The 18,129-nt window shown below is 34.5% G+C and overlaps 1 non-coding gene across 1 annotated transcript; it reads left to right on the top strand.

The window, feature by feature from the left end:
- The first annotated feature begins 15,551 nt into the window (after positions 1-15,551).
- LOC123459651 lies at positions 15,552-15,658 on the top strand. The gene has a single exon (XR_006636410.1). It is a non-coding gene; the product is annotated as a U6 spliceosomal RNA (small nuclear RNA).
- Positions 15,659-18,129: the final 2,471 nt, after the last annotated feature.

Genomic DNA, 18,129 nt, shown 5'->3' with positions numbered 1-18,129 from the left:
TGTGTAAATGCACCACATTTTATTATCCATTCTTCTGTTGAGAGATATCTAGGCTGGTTCAATTTCCTAGCTATTGTGAATAGAGCAACAATAAACATAGTTGTGTAAGTATCTCTAAGGTAGTGAGAAGAGTCCTTAGGACATATAGCTTAGAGTGCTATAGCTGGGCCATATGGTAAATATATTTTTAGCTGTCTCAGGAACATCCACACTGATTTCCACATGGCTACTTGAGACTAAGTTCCCACCAACAGTGTAGAAGGACGCCCCCTTTCCTGTATTCTAACATTTATTGTTATTTGTTTTTTCTATGATAGCCATTCTGACAGGAGTGAGATAGAATCTCAAGGTAGTTTTCATTTGCATTTCCCCATGGGTAAAAATGTAGAACCCTTGTTTTAAAATGTTTAGATACCATCTGTATTTCTTTGACAATTCTCTATTTAGTTCCATAGCCCCCCCACTTTTTTTTTAAATTTTTTATTTATTTATTTATTTGAGAGCGACAGACACAGAGAGAAAGACAGATAGAGGGAGAGAGAGAGAATGGGCGCGCCAGGGCTTCCAGCCTCTGCAAACGAACTCCAGATGCGTGCGCCCCCTTGTGCATCTGGCTAACGTGGGACCTGGGGAACCGAGCCTCGAACCAGGGTCCTTAGGCTTCACAGGCAAGCGCTTAACTGCTAAGCCATCTCTCCAGCCCCCCCCCCTTTTTTTTAATTGGGTTGTTTGAATTCTTGTTTTGTTTTTTGAGTTCTTTGTATATTCTGAATATTAATCTTTTGTCAGATGTATAGCTGGCAAAGATTTTCTCTCATTCTGTAGGCTGTCTCTTTGGTCTATTCACAGCGTCCTTTACTGTAGAAAACCTTCATGAGATACCAGTGGTTGATTAGTGGTTTTATTTCATGATTAACTGGGGTTATATGCCAATTTGTTGAAGTTTTTCCCCTATGTTTGCCTGGAGCGATTTCAGAGTATAAGGTCTGATATTGAGGAAACTTAACCACTTGGACTTGATTCTTGTACATGGTGAGAGGCAAGGATCTATTTTCATCCGTCTACATATAGATATCCAGTTTTCCCAGCACCATTTGTTGAATAGGCTGTCTTATCTCCAATGATGTTTTTCATTTTCTTTCTTTCTTTCTTTCTTTCTTTCTTTCTTTCTTTCTTTCTTTCTTTCTTTCTTTCTTTTTTCTTTTTTTGCTATTTTGTCAAAAATCAGATGACTATAGCTGCCTGGCTTAACATCTGGGTCCTCTATGCTGTTCCATTGATCTACATGTGTGTTTTTGTGTCAGTACCATACTGTTTTTGTTATTAAGGTATTATAATATAGCTTAAAAATGGATATGGTGATACTGACAGCTTTAATTTTGTTGCTCAAAATTGTTTTGGCTATTCAAGGGTTTTTGAGCTTCCAAATTAATTTAGAATTTTTTTTTTCTTTTTCCATGAAGAATGTCACTGGAATTTTAATGAAGAATGCATTAAATGTGTAGATTATTTTGGTAGTATAGACATTTCACAATATTGATTCTTCCAATCCAAGAACTTGGGATATACTTCCATTTTCTAGTACCTTCTGCAATTTTTGCTGGAGTGTTTTAAAGTTTTTATTGTAGAGATCACTCATTACATTTATTAGATGTGTTCCAAGGTACTTTATTTATTTTTGTTTTGAAACAATTGTGAATGGGAGTGACTCCTGGATTTCATCTATTCACATGTTTGTTGTTAGTATATAGAAACTATTGATTTCTGTGTATTTATTTTGTGTCCTGCTACATTGCTAAAATTGTTTATCAGCTCTAACAGTTTGCTGGTATAGTCTTTAGGGTCCTGTATGTAAAGAATCATATAATTGGCAAATAATGATGATTTGATCTCGTCCTTTCTGATTTATACCCTTTTATGAGTGTCTCTTTTCTTATTGCTATAGCTAAGACTTCCTGTACCATATTACATAAGAACAGGATATTGACACTCTTGTTTTGTTCCTGATTTCAGTAGAAAAGCTTCAAGTTTTTCCCCATTTAGTATTATGTTGCTGTAGGTTTCTCATAAATAGCCTTTATTATGTTGAGATATATTCTTTCTATTCCCAGTTTCTGTAGGACTTTTACCATGAAGGGATAATGAATTTTTTCAAATGCCTTTTCTGCATCTATTGAGATGATCATGTAATTTTTGTTCTTAAGCCCATTTATGTGTATATTACCTTTGTGGATTTTCATATGTTGAACCATCCCTACATCTCTGGGATGAAGCTAGGTTAAAAGGCAGTATCATGCTATTATTATTATTATTATTTTTTTTTTTTTACCTCCAGGGAACTCATCTCTCAATAAAAGATAGATACTACTCTTAGGGTGAAAGGCTGGGAAACCAGATTTCAAGCAAATGGGCCTAGGAAACAAGCAGATGTTACTCTCCTAATATCTGACAAGAAAAACTTCAACATTAGTGAGGAAAGATAAAGAAGGTTACTTTATACTGACTAAAGAAACATTCCAACAGGAGGGCATTATAATCCTAAATGTATATGCACCTAACATGGGGGCTCCCAATTTCATCATACACTATTAGACTTTAGGTAACAGATAACATCTCATCAATTGACAGGTCATCCAAGCAAGAGAGAGAGAGAGAGAGAGAGAGGGAGGAGAACATCTGGATTAAATGATGTTACATCATGGAACAAATGGACCTAACAGATATCAACAGACCATTTGATCCAAAGTCTGCAGAAAATACATTTTTCTCAGCAGTGCATGGAACATTATCCAAAATAGATGGTATATTAGGACACAAAACAAATCTTAACAAATATAGGAAAACTGAAATAATCCCTTGTACTGTATCTGACCACAATGGGATTAAACTACAAATCAGCAACAAGAATAAAACAAAACATATAAAACTTCATGGAGACTAAGCAGTATACTATTGAATGATGAATGGGTCATTGAAGAAATCAGAAAGGAAATCAATAAATTCATAGAATCAAATGATGATGAGAGTACAACATTCCAAAACCTTTAGGATACAATGAAGGCAGTCCTAAGAGGAAAATTTATAGCTCTACATGCCTATATTAAGGAATTAAGAGTTCACAAGTAAACAATTCAATGCTTCAACTTAAGGCCTTGGAAAAAGAATAACAAGGCAAACCAAAAATCAGTAGATGGGAAGAAATAATAAAGACTAAGGTGGAAATTAATAAAATAGAAACCAAAATAACAATTCAAAGATTCAAAGAAACAGAGTTGGTGCTTCAAAAGGATAAATAAGATGGATTAACCCTTAGCAAGTCTGGCCAAAAGAAGTAGAGAAGAGACCAAAATTAATATAATTAGGGATGAAAAAGACACCATTACTATAGATACTAAAGAAATTGAGAAAATCATAAACAAATATGTTTTTTTTCTTTTCTCTATCTCTCTTTTTAAATTTTTAATTTTTTTATTAATTATTTTGTATTCAGAAAATATAGTCTGCTGTTTTCTGGGTAAACCAGGTACCAGCACAAGGGTGAAGGAGATTAACACAGAGAAAAATCAACTCCTTCCAAATCATAAACAAATATTTTAAGAATATATATGCTTCTAAGCTTGAAAATCTAAAAGATATCAATGATTTATTTGATTCATATGACCTAGTAAAATTAAATCAGTATAAGTTAAACCATTTAAGTAGACCTATAACAAATACAGAGATAAAAGCAGTTATAAAAAGTCCCCCAACTAAAAAAGATCAGACCCAGATGGATTCATTGGTGATTTTTACCAGACCTTCATTGAATAACTAATACTATTGCTTCTCAAAGTTTTCCATAAAACAGAAAAGAAGCCGAGTGTGGTGGTGCATACCTTTAATACCAGCACTCAGGAGGCAGAGGTGGGAGGACTGCCATGAGTTCAAGGCCACCTTGAGACCATAGTGAATTCCAGGTCAGCTTGGGCTAGAGTGAGACCCTACCTCAAAAAAACAAAAAACAAAAAACAAAAAACAAAAAACAAAAAACAAAAAAAAAAAAAAGAAAGAAAGAAAGAAAGCAAAAGAAAGAAAGAATTCTACCAAACTCCTTCTACAAACCCAGCATCACCCTGATATCAAAACCAGACAAAGACATAACAAAAGAAGAAAATTACAGACCAATCTCCTTCATAACATTGATGCAAAAATTCTCAACAAAATATTTGCAGAGTACAAGAATATGTCAGAAAATTATTTACTTAAGAAAAAGTTACTGTCAATAATTTGAGTAGTGATCAATTTCCCTCATTTATGCAATTTGACATAAATGTTTATGTTTATTTTCAAAAGTATATTTCTTGATTTGGACCTGGTGGTACAGACTTGGAGTTCTTGGTACTTTGGAGGCTGAGGCACAGGGAATTATGAGTTCAAGCCTGCCTCATCTATAAAATGTTCTTAATTTTCAGTTTGGGTAAATTAATGAGACCCTTTCTCAAAATAAAAATATGAACATATGACTATATACCTTATAAAGCCTTTGTGAAGCCCTGGGTTCTATTCACAGTACAAAAAAAAAAAAAAGTTTGCATTGTAAAAAGTGAAAAAGGTTATATTTCCTTTTTGAACAAAAATTTCACCTGTTATAGCTAGAGAGATTGCTTAGTGGTTAAGCACTTGCCTGTGAAGCCTAATGATCCCGGTTGGAGGCTCAATTCCGCAGGACCCACATTAGCCAGATGTACACGGGGGTGCACACGTCTGGAGTTTGTTTGCAGTTGTTGGAAGCCCTGGTGTGCCCATTCTCCCTCTCTCTCTCTCTCTCTCAATCTGCCTTGTTCTCTCTCTCTCTCTCTCTGTCAACCTAAAAATAAATAAATACAAGTGAAAAAGCAAAATTTCACCTGTTATCTATATTGTTTGATTTTCTTTCCTATCATGATTACCTTGTTTTCTGAAGAACAATATACCTGTAGAAATATATGATAATTAGAATATTATACATTTTAATGTATAATCTTCCAATTGTAATTTTTTTCTTTTGTTTGAATATTTTTCTATGAGAGTAAAAGATAATTTTTTGACTGTATAAGTAACTGAAACTTAGTTTAAATCAGAGATTATGTGAATTGTAATTTATTTTAACTGAAATTAAACTAATTAAAATGCAGTTGAACTGTATTTTAACAAATGTGATGGGATAGATCAGCATTAAAAATTTGTTTCTACTCGAGTATGGTGGCACACACCTTTAATCTCAGCACTGAAGAGGCAGAGGTAAGAGGATCACTGTGAGTTCAAGGCCACACTGAGACTACATAGTGAGTTTCCAGTCACCTTGAGCTATAATGAGACTCTACCATGAAAAACCAAAAAAAAAAAAAAAAAAAAAAAAGATCCTGGGTTTGGATAGATGGCTTTGAGGTTAATGCACTTACTTTCCCACAAAGCCTAATAACCGGACTTTGACTCCCCATACCCACATATTGCCAGATTCACAAAGTGATGAATATGCATCTGGTGTTATTTTTCAGTGGTTGTGAGCCTTGCCTCACAGATTCTCTCTTCTCTCCATTTCACTGTGCTACCAAATAAATAATGCTTTTTTCCTGAACATATCTCTCTAGACATTGCACCTTTTATTAAGCTGTGTTTTTTTTTTTTTTTTTTTTTTCCCATGGTTGGTTCCTGTGGTGGTTTGAATGGAATAGATGGCCCCCAATATATTCAGTTCTTTGTTTGTAGTTTGCATCTGCTGACTACCTGGCTGGAGGCAATGTCTCTGGGTGATCTTAAGGTGCGGTGGGTTTCCGATTTCAATCTAAACATATGCAAAGTGTGCCTAGCAGGAGTTCCTGAAGTGTGCTGTGGCTTTTGACCTTTTAGGCTTGTACTTCTCTCTCTGTGCTTGGTCCCGTGAAAGCAGACCAGTTTCTTCTGCCATTATGGAACTTCCCCTTGATCTGTAAGCTTCAATAAATCCATAACTGTACCTGGTCTGGAAGTTCATCTCAGTGAACCTAAAGCTGTCTGCTACAGTTCCTATTTTTGGGTCTTAAATGTCCTCTAAAGTTTAATTTGATCAATGCCTGTTCTTTAGACTTGCACTATTTTAAAAGATGAAACTTTGTAATGATGGTACCTGGTGGATGAGTTTAGTTCAACAAGTACATACCCCCAATAGAACTGTGGGAATGGCATCACACCTCTAATTTAATCCCAGCCATCAAGTGAGAGATCTTCCACACCTTGTGGTCCTGTTATGCTGAGATGACCTTCTTAATGCAGTGTGTCTGTTCAGCTCTGCACTGGAAGGCTCTCAAACTGGGAGCCAAGGTAAATGCTTTCTCTACAGGGTCATGATTCATGCCTCTATTTCAGTGATAGCTAATCAGTTAGCAAGTTTTCACTACAGATAGGTTGACCTGAAGGAGGCAAGTAGTGAGAAAGGTAAAAGAGCGGGTACCCTAAGTTCTCTCACTAGGGACACAGCAACTTCCTAACGGAGAAATCTGAAGAACATTACCTCAGGCATAGGCCCAGCTCAACAGCATTCTAAAGCTTCTTTTCTGCTCCCTCTGACCTTTAGCCAATCCTATGTGTGGTTTCAGCCGATGAGGCTCTCCTGCTCTAAGATTAGCAAGGATAGTCTCATACCTACTTTATGGAGAGAGAGAGAGAAAGAGAGAGAGAGAAAGAAAGAGAAAGAGAGAGAGAATGATGGGTGGGCCAGAGCCTCCAGCCACTGCAAACGAACTCCAGACACGTGCTCCCTATTGGGCATCTGGCTAATGTGGGTCCTGGGGAATCGAACCTGGGTCTTTTGGCTTTTCAGGCAAACACCTTAATCACTAAGCCATCCTTACAGCCCTCTTAGAACCTTTACTATTAATACTGCTGAAGGATAAAACTTCCTGTCATGAACTCTTTATTAGAAAATTACCCAAAGCTATTAATAGGCAAAATTTGAGCACAAGGTAGTTTTTGAGCTTTGACATCAGAAGAAATTAATAATTTATCCCAAGTGACATGTAGGCATAAGTAGGAAGAAGCATTCTGGCTTTATTGCTTTCTGTGTAGGCTGTGACACTGAAAATCTAAGCCATGGTCAATAAAGGTTACATGCCTCTTTAAAGAGTTTGAGAACAACACATTGGACAACTAAATTCAAATTATGTGTCATCCTAATTAGAATGGGATAGCAATTAACTTTTATGTGGCAAAATGTCAAGCACCTTAGTTATCAAAGAGAACATGTCAAAAGACTGTAGTTTCATATAAATTAATCTTGTTATTAATTGCTTTGTGTTTCAATTAGCTTATGAACTACTTTAGCTATGTCTAAAGAAAATAACCAGGAAAGTCAATAAACTGATATGACATTTTGTTACTTGTTATAATAGCATCATTCCTTTGAGTCAATTATGTCACATTCAAATTCAAAAACATATATTTTATTCATAATATCAGTACAAGTAAAATAGTCATATTATGTAGCATTTTAGTAGCAAACTACTCAACTGATAGTGATAAAAAATACTCTGTTTATGAACTCGAATATATTATATAAAAATAATCCAATGGCCAAGACATGAATTAGTATTTTCCCTAATACTTATTCTTGTACTAATTAGGACCAGCTAGAGAAAACAAAATTTGTACTTTCAATCAATAACCCTATAAGTTTAATTTTTATTATTTATGTGTGCATTTGTATGTGCATGTTTATATGTGAGTGCAAGTATGTGCAGTGTGTCTACACCATTCCTATGCCAACAGGCAGGCCAGTCTTATAGTGGGAAAAATATATCCTTTTCCCACTAAAAATTTTTCCCAAATATAAGACTACCTTGGAATCCTCACTGATGTCTGTCAAGATACTGACCCTCTTGCTAGAGTAAATTCAGAATAAATATGTTTACTTGTTTTATTTGCATGCTCTTTCCTTATCACTACATTTGAGTACAGAATCTCACAAAAGCTATGATAATTTCTTTTTCAATTTACATATATAAGAGTTTGAGAAAAGAAATACACACATCAAAATTATTTGAAAGCATAGTAGATTGCACTACAACATTTAAGGAGGAAACAATTATGATGCTCAGAATTGAAAATGAAAGTAGTGCATCAGAGCAAACCTAGAGGAAATAGAAGAGAAGGTATACTCAATGCAGAGTTACTTATTCAGATGAGATGATAAGCTGAGAGTGACTTAAAGAGGAATTACAGCATAGGTGTGATGGTTGATCTTTGTTTCTCCATAGTGGAATTGAGTGACACCTAAGAGATCAGGAAAGCACACGTCAGCATGCATCTGTGACGGTGTCATCAGAGAGAACTGACATACGAGGCAGCACCTGACTAGGGAAGACGAGCTCTGAATGTAATCCCTGCCATCCAATATGGAGGAGAAGCAAACGGAGAGGAAACCAAGTGGAAGAGAAACTACTCCAAGTTGGAGGGTGATCACCATCTCAGTCTTTCTGAGTGAGTGTGGTTACTGCTGTCATTCATCATTGGTGGACATCAGCTGCTACTTCTTTCCTTCTTTCCACGTAGTCCCACACATCACTGTGTGCCTGTTCCAAGAAAGGATCAGGTCTTCATCTTCACACTGACACCACAGCACATACTTTCTAGCTCCATGGCTTCTCCTTCCTGTATCCACCAGAGAGAGACTGTTCTCATTCCTCGGGATGGAGACAGTAATGAGGGGACCATGCCACCTCCACTCGCACAAGCTCATCTCTCAAATCCACTGTTTTAGATGATTAATGATAGAAGACACATGTATCAGATAAGATAGGAAAATTCAAAGAAGATTTGTGATATCTGCTTGTTAATTAAAATACATTCTGCAGTATTTAGAACAAAACAGAATTTTAGGAAATCCAGAAGGTGTGTGGCTTTAATAGGACACCACACAAATTAAATTTTATCTTTACAAATCAAGCTTAAACAATACAAGTTGCAGCTTAAATCATAATATTCAGAGTAACATCTCAATCATATAACTAAAAATAACACTAACCAATTGTATAGAAAATCTTCATACCTTAAAATCTAAGTGTATTTATTAAATACCTAAATAAATATTGGCATAATCTCACATGCTGATTTGAAACATAAAAACTCTAATGTTGGGTCTTTTGCTAATTTTACATAAACATCATCCAAATGTAATTGAAATCATAGCAGGAGTTTTTTGAGAAAATTTAAATTGGTTTTAAAATAAATTTGAAAATACAGAATACAAAATATGGCTGAGGTAATCTTGAAATGGTATATAGTACATAAGCATACTGTACTATATTTTAAGATGTGTATAAAAGCCTTTGATACAATTGGCATTGACATAAGGATAAACAAGCAGGGCAATGAAACACAACAGGGTCCTGAAGCAGGACAAAGCACGCAGGGCTACATTATTGAAAAACAAGGTGATCTAGCAGAACAAAGTTAACATCTATCTTTCCAGTAAAGGGTTCTGGTTCAACAAAAGTTCAATAAATGATTGTATATCCATATACGAACATGGGGGGATGATCTTTGCTTCACCACGACATTGAGAACAATAAGCAGGGTAATAAATCTGTATGTAAAGAAAGGAAGAAATAAAATATGTCAGTGATAATTTATGAACACATAAAAATTCAAATGGAGTTTCCAATTTGAAACAACACCATGTATTACATATTAAAATTTAGACATGCTCTTCACCAAAATTATCACATCAGCAAAATTAAAAGATAAATTGCAATGGGAGAACAAATATGAAGCACACTGAACTGTCTGATACATCTTTAAAGGTAACAGTATAGAATGAGACATACTGTGTTTAAAAATAATTTATATTTTGTGTAAAATACAATATTAACATGAGTTTACTAAACTAGGTATGGATTCATATCAAAAGCCAGAAAACATGTAAGTGCTTATATCAAAATGGTATTCATATTAAGATGAATAATAATTGTATAAGGTAGGAAAAGAAAAGATCAATTGTAATTTACTAAAGAGGCAATTCAAAAGGTATATCCAAACATGTAAGCAATATCACTGGATGTTAAGAAACTAATCAATTTAAGGTTTTTTTTTTATTTTTATTTTTTTTATAGCCAGGACATTAAGGACCAGCCATCTGTGCACTTATGTTTTTCCTTCTTTCAGTGAATGCATTTATAACGATTATCTTTGTTTCTAGAAAAGAACACTTCATTTACTCCTATATTGTTATTGTTTTATTCTCTAAAAGCCAGAACTACAGGGATGGATGTGATGGTAGAAAGTCAGGGAACCAACTCCATTACTCCTACGTCTCCAACTGTCATACACCTTAAGAACTAATCATTTTTGTGTGTGTGTGTCAAAAAGTATCATCTCTCCCCCAAATTCAAAGACGTTTCCTTTATTTTCATCAATTATACAAATAAACTTTATAGTTAGATTATTTTGTTAGCTCAAACATAATGATCAAGCAATGTATTCTCTTCAATGAAGAGCCGTGCTGCAATAGAATTTTGTATATTATCACCACACTCTCACATTGTTCTCTGATTACCACATAGTAGTACTAGAGAAAAGCTTGTTTCTGGACATAGGTCTTATTTGACTTGGAAAAAAAATCCTCCCACATGAGTTTTATTTAACATTTTGTTCTTTGATGTGACATTTATTCTTTAGATGTTGCTAATAAAAAACACAATTTCGTACCCATTTTCCTATAATTTGTTTCCCTCATTCTGAGGGTTTAGTGAACATCATGAATGTTAGAAATAATTGCTCTACAGTTCTTATGAAACTTTGGAGAAATAATTATCTTCTCTAAGTTCTTGTTTGAATTTCTAAATATTACCTTTATGAAATGGAGGGCCTAGATAGATGCAAAGTCATTATTTAAAGTCTAATTCATGAATTAATTTCTGCATGTTGCATTGGTCATTGCCCCACTAGCTCACTGAAGAGCTCTGTTTACCAAGATGACATCTCATATTTGAGGGTGCTATGCTCAACCTCCTGCTTTCTGCCCCTCTCTTGCTTCCCTAACCTTCACAAACCTCAAAAGACCTTTGCTGTGTCTTGGTGATCTCTAGCAGCTATACATATACTTTCTTGGAAATTTACCATTTACTCTAGGTAAGCTAAACACCTTTCTTTTTTTTTTTTTTTTGGTCTGTATTCCCTCTTAAAAATCACCAACTAGGGGCTGGAGGGATGCCTTAGCAGTTAAAGCACTTGCCTGCAAAAGGACCTCAGATTGATTCCTTGGGATCCACGAAAGCCAGATGTGCAAGGTGGAGCTTGCATCTGGAGTTCGTTTGCAGAGGCTGGAGATCCCTAGTGTGCCTATTCTCTCCCTCCCTCTCTCTCTCTCTCTCTCTCTCTCTTTCTCTCTCTCTCTCTTCTCGCCCTCCTCTTTGTCTCTGTGAAATAAGTTTATATATATATGGCCAACTAGCTCTTTGCTAGCAATAACACTGGTTTATAGTATTCTATTATACTGGTTTTAATATGAAATTTGTATTTTGAAACACAACATATAAAAGACAAATGTGTGCTTTCAAATAAAATATGTTTTAAAAATGATAATTATATTCATTCATTCAGTAGTAAAAAAGTCCCTCCTAAAACTGAATCAAACAAATTTTGAATTATCTTTTTAGTCAAGCAAGCTACTGAATTCTGGCTCACACTACTTTGGGTTTATGTCTGCCTGTAATTGTGACTCAGTCTGTGCCATTGGCTGTCCTCCAATTGGATATGACCAATAGCACTGGAATTCTTTTCCCTGAAAGTAATTTTCCATACCCCTATTATAATTAAGTACAGCATTTCATGTGAATTGAGAGGAATTTTGCATTTCATTCAAACTCATATTTAGAAGGGAAATCTCATTCTAGAAATTGCAGAGTTAACGAAGGCTTTCATAAATTACTGAGATGTTGCAATTGCCTAGATTTTACTAGAAAAATGTGTTGGCTGGATTTACTGCCAGGATTGTTTAAGTCTGTATTTTTTTCTTTATTTTAGGATGCCATAGAATGTAATATGGGAATATTTAAATGTAATAATTTTATAAAAATATCAAGTTTTGCTTTGTAGTGTGGTTTATCTTCATTTAGCTTTAAAGCTTGAAAAAATTCATGCAAATTTATTAAAACACAAATAATTAAGGAGAGAAAGACAAGTTACAGTTTTAAAATTTTTGAAATATATTTTTGGTTAAGAGTAGACCTGAATATAACTTTAAGTTTAAGTGATTAATTTAAAATAAAGAAAGATTAAGCAAGTTTGTTAGTTATATTTCCATTATATTTATATAGTATGCTTACAGGTCTTGACTTGCCTCAACAACAACAAAAAAAAATCTTTGGAAATTTTGTGGATTTTAAATTATTACCTTTAATTTTTTCCCTCTAAGTTAGACAGAAATAAATAAGTAAATAAAACTGATTATCTCCTATTGTTTGGTGAATATATACATTTCAGGTAGTCATTCAAGTTTTAGAGATTATCATTACTATAAGACCTAAGATACATTAAATAATGAATGATTACACAAAGTATTATCAAATAATCATACAACCTTTCAAATTAGCATGCAATTATTTATTAATATGTTTAAGGACTTCAGAGAAAATTTAATTTGGTAAATATTATGTATACAATGAAAATCACAAACATTAAGTCTTTGTTAAACAACAAAATCTAGCATTAGTTCTTAAATGCTCCCAATCTCATTTGTTTGTCAAGACTAATTGTAAACTTTGAATGGTTTTTATAACAAAGTGAATACTACTCATCTTCCCAAGCTTTCTTGTTAAAAGGGCAAATGGAAATTAGCAAAGACAATTTACTTAATTAAAATATAGACTGCATTTCTGCTTAGATAAATTGAGTAGATGCTTTAGTAATCTGTGTTAAGTGGGGACATTCATCAAGAGAACATGCTCATCTCCTTTCTAGGTAGAGACACATGAAAAGGAAGAAGGTAAATAGAAATGCTAGCTGAAAACTCGTATAATACTATTAAGTATCTTCCTGTTACTACTTCCTAATTTAGGCTGGTATGGATCATAAGAAATTTTACATTCAATTTCAAAATTTTAACATGTATTAGGAAGAAGAGATTGCTTAGCAGTTAAAGTCCTTGCCTGTGAAGTCTAAGGATGTAGGTTCCATTCCCAGAACCCACGTAAGCCAGATGCACAAAGTGGCACATGCATCTGAACTTGGTTGGCAGCAGCTTGAGTCCCCGATGTGCCCATTCTATCCATATGTTTGTCTCTTCTTTCTCTCTCCCCATTTGCAAGTAAGTAAGCAAAAATATAAAATATATGCATTTATTTAGATTTTAACAATTTTTTTAAATTATTTAAGAAAGAAAGAGAAACAGAAACAGAGAGAATGGGTGCACCAGTACCTCTAGCCACTACAAACAAACTCCAGATGCATATGCCACCACATGTATCTGACTTTATATGGGTACTGGGGATTAGGTTTGCAGGCAGGCACCTTAACCAGCAACATAACCACTAAGACATCATTCCATGTTAAAGAAATAAGAATTTTTTTAAGGTAAAATTTCACTCTAACCCAGCCTCACCTTAAACACCTCACTCCCAGGCTGGCCTCATATTTATAGTGATCCTCCTACCTCTGTCTCTGGTGTGCAGGGCTTAAAGGCATGCCCCAGCTGCCAAATTTATTTATTTATTTTTCTTTCCCAGTGATACAACCACTGAATAATTATATGCTCAATGTACTATTGAAAAGAACTTTATGCTGTAGTTTTTTATGCTGTAGGTTTTAAAGATAATGTTGGATAAGGGTCAAAGAGGTCAAGATTTTTTTATGTAATTATAAAGTTCACTTCCTTTTATATTTTATTTATTTATTTATTTTTTTACAAACTCCAGACATATGCACCACCTTTTGCATCCTGCTTATGCAGGTCATGGGGGAATTGAACCTGGATCCTTTAGCTTTGCAGGCAATGGCCTTAACCACTAAGCCATTTCTCCAGACCTCTTTCTGTCTTTTTAAATATAGGTTGATATATGTAGGATAGCTAGACCTGAAATGTGTGTACTTGTGAAAATTTATGCTCCGTGAATTACTTAAAATTTTAAATTTCCGACTGCAATGCATATGTGTACATTTTAAGTGGGACTCAAAACTTGATGTGATACCACAAAAGAACATTTTATTGATGGTTTTCATATATCTACATAATGTATTTACACCACAGTAGTCTCCCCTTATTTTCTTTTGTTCCCTATCCCACATATTCCTTCCATAGACCCTCTTCTTTCCAACTAGTTTCTCTTCATTTTTTAAAAAAGTTTATTTTATTTATTTTTAAATTTTTGTGTCAATGAATACAGTAAAGTTGGCACCATTGTTAGCCTTCTCCCTATCCTCCCCCCTTTACAGGGACCCTCCTTGTTGGGATATATGGTTCATGCATTGTGGGATTAGCCTTTAGTTTTGGGTAGGAGGAAATGTCTCCGCATGTCATGACCCAACGTGTGGCTCTGACATTCTTTCTGCCCCCCAAATTTCCCTGAATTATGGTGGGTTCATATTAGGTCTGTTTCATTATTGAGATCTTGGGATCTCTGGATTTTTGGTTTGTTAGGGGTTAATTGTTCTCTGTGTCTATCTCCTTCCCCACTGTGCTGGTTCCCAGTTCGCCAAGAAGGCAGCATTCTTGCCCGTTTCCCTAACTATTCTTAGGTTCAGCTGGGTCCCTTTTGAGGTATGATGGGATGGTTCTTTCCTTAGGATCTGCCTCAATCTGCAAAAGAGCAGCAGATTCTCCAATGGAGAAATGTGAAACCATTATTGTTTAGAAAGTGTTTAATGGAGAGCGGGCTCATTTTTGGATATGGTTCTGACTTGTTTCCCTGCTCCAGCTATGGGTTCTGTTCCACTGAGCAGAACAGTTAGCCATATCAAGAGTAGTTGGTTGCCCACCATGGCTATGCACCATTATTGCACTTGTATGTGCATCACATTAGGTTGTTTGCTGCTAACTAGGGTAGACCATGCATTGCTTGGACAGATATTGGTCATTTTCCCCCAGTTCTTCAGGTAGCACCTTCTGACACTAGGCAGATAAATGAGACTGACTCTCTTCTAGATTCCAGCTATGTTGCTCCATGATACCTGCCAACAATTATGGTGTCTTCAGCAGTAGGGTCTTACCAATAACCTATGAATTTCCATTACTAGATATACATATATTAAGGATTTTTGTCTGATACAGTAAACTGCTGTCATCACATTCTGTTGTATCTCTTGCATCTCCTTCTTTTAATTGTACTACTGAAAATAGGATTGTGTCAACTTTTTTTTTTTTTTTTTTTTTTTTATTCTCATTACATGGCACCTGTAATTTCTGTTGCAGAGGCACAGGAGTCTTTACCTCTACTTTCAGCTGTTTCCATATTGCTCAGATTTTAAAAAAGAACTGGGATGATTGCGAAAATAATTTCACTTCTATAAAACTTTTGTGTTCATATTTCTATCCATTGAAAACATGCTATCAAGAATGCACAGTTGTGCTCGCTTCAGCAGCACATATACTAAAATTGGAACGATGCGGAAAAGATTAGCATGGCCCCTGCTCAAGGATGACATGCAAATTCATGAAGCGTTCCATATTTTTGCTGGGATTTGTGAATGGGAGCCAGCTTCATCCACCGTTAATGGATATTCCCTGATCTATAAGCTTGAAATAAAGCCCTTCTCTCATTTAACAAAAAACAAAAAAAGAATGCACGGTTGTCTGCAAAGTCTTTAATTAAATGAAGATGCTAGCCATGTAATTTAAATGTTTGCCTCACACTTAAAACAGACATTGCTTATTGAGATAGCTTGGCCTGACATCATCATCTGACTGATTATTTTTGTAATGCAGGTTCCTCCTGACCTTCCCTCATTTGGATTAACATAATGATTTTGATAGTATGTAACTCTTATTTGCCTTTGTTTAAATTACTTATGTATATAGTTAGCATGTAAACAGCCATGTTGGTACCATCATTAGCCTCCTTCCTATCCTCCCTCCTCTGAAGGGACTCTCCTCCTGTTAAGTGAAACTCTTGCATTAATATTTTTTCTTTTTATTATTTTGATAATTATTTTGAGGTCTAGATATAAAAATATGAATTCCAAATTGATTATTGTTTCATTTAAATAATTACTTATTTACATTCACCTGATTATTATGAAATTCTGAATTTTGTGAAATATGTTTTCTAAATTCTGACTTCTGCATCATTCTTTAACCACGAGTTTATGAAGATACATGCATTCAATAATCGAAATATTTAAAATCATTGAAAGGAAATTCCTTTCAAGAAGCTGTGGCTTCTTTAGACTTTTGTATAAAGTGATACCTTACTATTATCTTGTTTCAATTCAGTGCTTCCTGTGGCAGAGAGAGAAACCAGGCATGAAGTACATAAAATATAACTAAAGAAAATGTTTACTCAGATTTTAATATCTTGAGCTCTGGTTGGTACTATGCAACCTAAGAAGTATATGTGCCACTGGTTCATTTATATACTAAAATCACACTAGGACAAAAGGAATAGTAACAGTCAGTGTTAAACATTGCTAAACTGTCTGAATTACCTGTGAGTTACAGAAAAATTCAAGCTGAGTGGACCTTTTCCTTGCCCCAAAAGAAGTCAATTTTATTTCTCTGCATGCAAGAAAAAGAATACTGTCATTAGTTTCTCATTTGCCTGAGGATCTCGTAAAGAGAGGGAGACAGTTCTAATTACCTATCAGCATGAAATATTCTGACATTTAACTTGGATACAAAAAAGTATCAGAATATGTACCTAACATGATATATTTGTCACAACTGCATGCATACACATATGTTAAATCTTTTGTCATAAATGCTATTTTCCTTTCGTCTGTTTGTTCTTTGCATTTGTTCCAGCATTCAACTTTGTAACAATCCAAAACAGTAGTAATATCTGGCATGTATTAATTATGTTTTATAAAACTAGTATTTTTAAGGCTAATCTCACAGTACTTAAAATTGATGTTCATCAAAAGTAACCCATCATTTCAGGAAAAAAAAAAATGAACTAAACTCAAAATGTTAGTGAATAAATATATCCTTGCAAATTGTGTTCAAAATACAATTATTTACCAGTTATTGGTGGCCAAAAGTATTGTATGAAGAAGGACCCAACTCAGAAGTGATGGCTTGCATTTTCCAAACAGGATAAAAAAATTGTATATCCTCATTTATTAGTAGCATGATATAGAGCAAAAGCAAAGAACAGGAGACATTTCATGACGTATATGTAGGTAAGATTCTTTTAAAATATTATTATTAACTTATTTAGTTTTTTCAAGCAGATACAGACAAGTGCAGGGCAGGGTAGGGGAGAGAAAGTGAGAGAAAATGGCATGCTATGGCTTCCAGCCACTACAAAGCAACTCCAGATACATGCACCATCATTTGTAGGTCAGATTTGGTAAAGATCTGCTTTTGCCTGGAAATTAGACATGCTACCCAAACACTTCTGTCACCAATTAAGAAGCCAAGATGGATGGATTTCTTGATTCCTTGTATTTTAATAATTTGAGAAAAGTGGACATTGACAGAAGGCAAGTTGATAAAAGCATTTTTTCCAAACTTCATCACTATTTTTCTCCTCAAAAATAATAATTTTTATATGCTACAGCTAATAGATTTGTAAACAGTTTCCATTCATATACATTTTTGCAATCATCCCATTTCTTTTGTAAAATCTGAGCAATATGGAAACAGCTGAAAGTAGAGGTAAAGACTCCTGTGAATCTGCAACAGAGATTACAGCAATTAGAGGAATCTTAACAGGAGTACACGTTGTGCAAAGATGAAGGAGAAAAATACTGACAAGTTCAGAAAGATATCCTTGGATGTTATGCTATATATGATTGCCTGTAAAAGTGACATAAATTGTTAACTGAGGGAAAAATATTTAAATCAAGTTGCTACTTGAGACTGTGATAGAGAGTCAATATCCTAGAATTTTCTTCATAACATGCAAGATCTCTAAAACCATTCTCATTTGTCTAATCCTTTATCTTATTTTCAATCCTATAACATAATTTCAGGTGCTTTTATTC

Source organism: Jaculus jaculus, chromosome 3 (genome assembly GCF_020740685.1).
Source record: "Jaculus jaculus isolate mJacJac1 chromosome 3, mJacJac1.mat.Y.cur, whole genome shotgun sequence".
Lineage (NCBI taxonomy): Eukaryota > Metazoa > Chordata > Mammalia > Rodentia > Dipodidae > Jaculus > Jaculus jaculus.
This window is presented reverse-complemented; position numbering and strand designations above follow the sequence as displayed.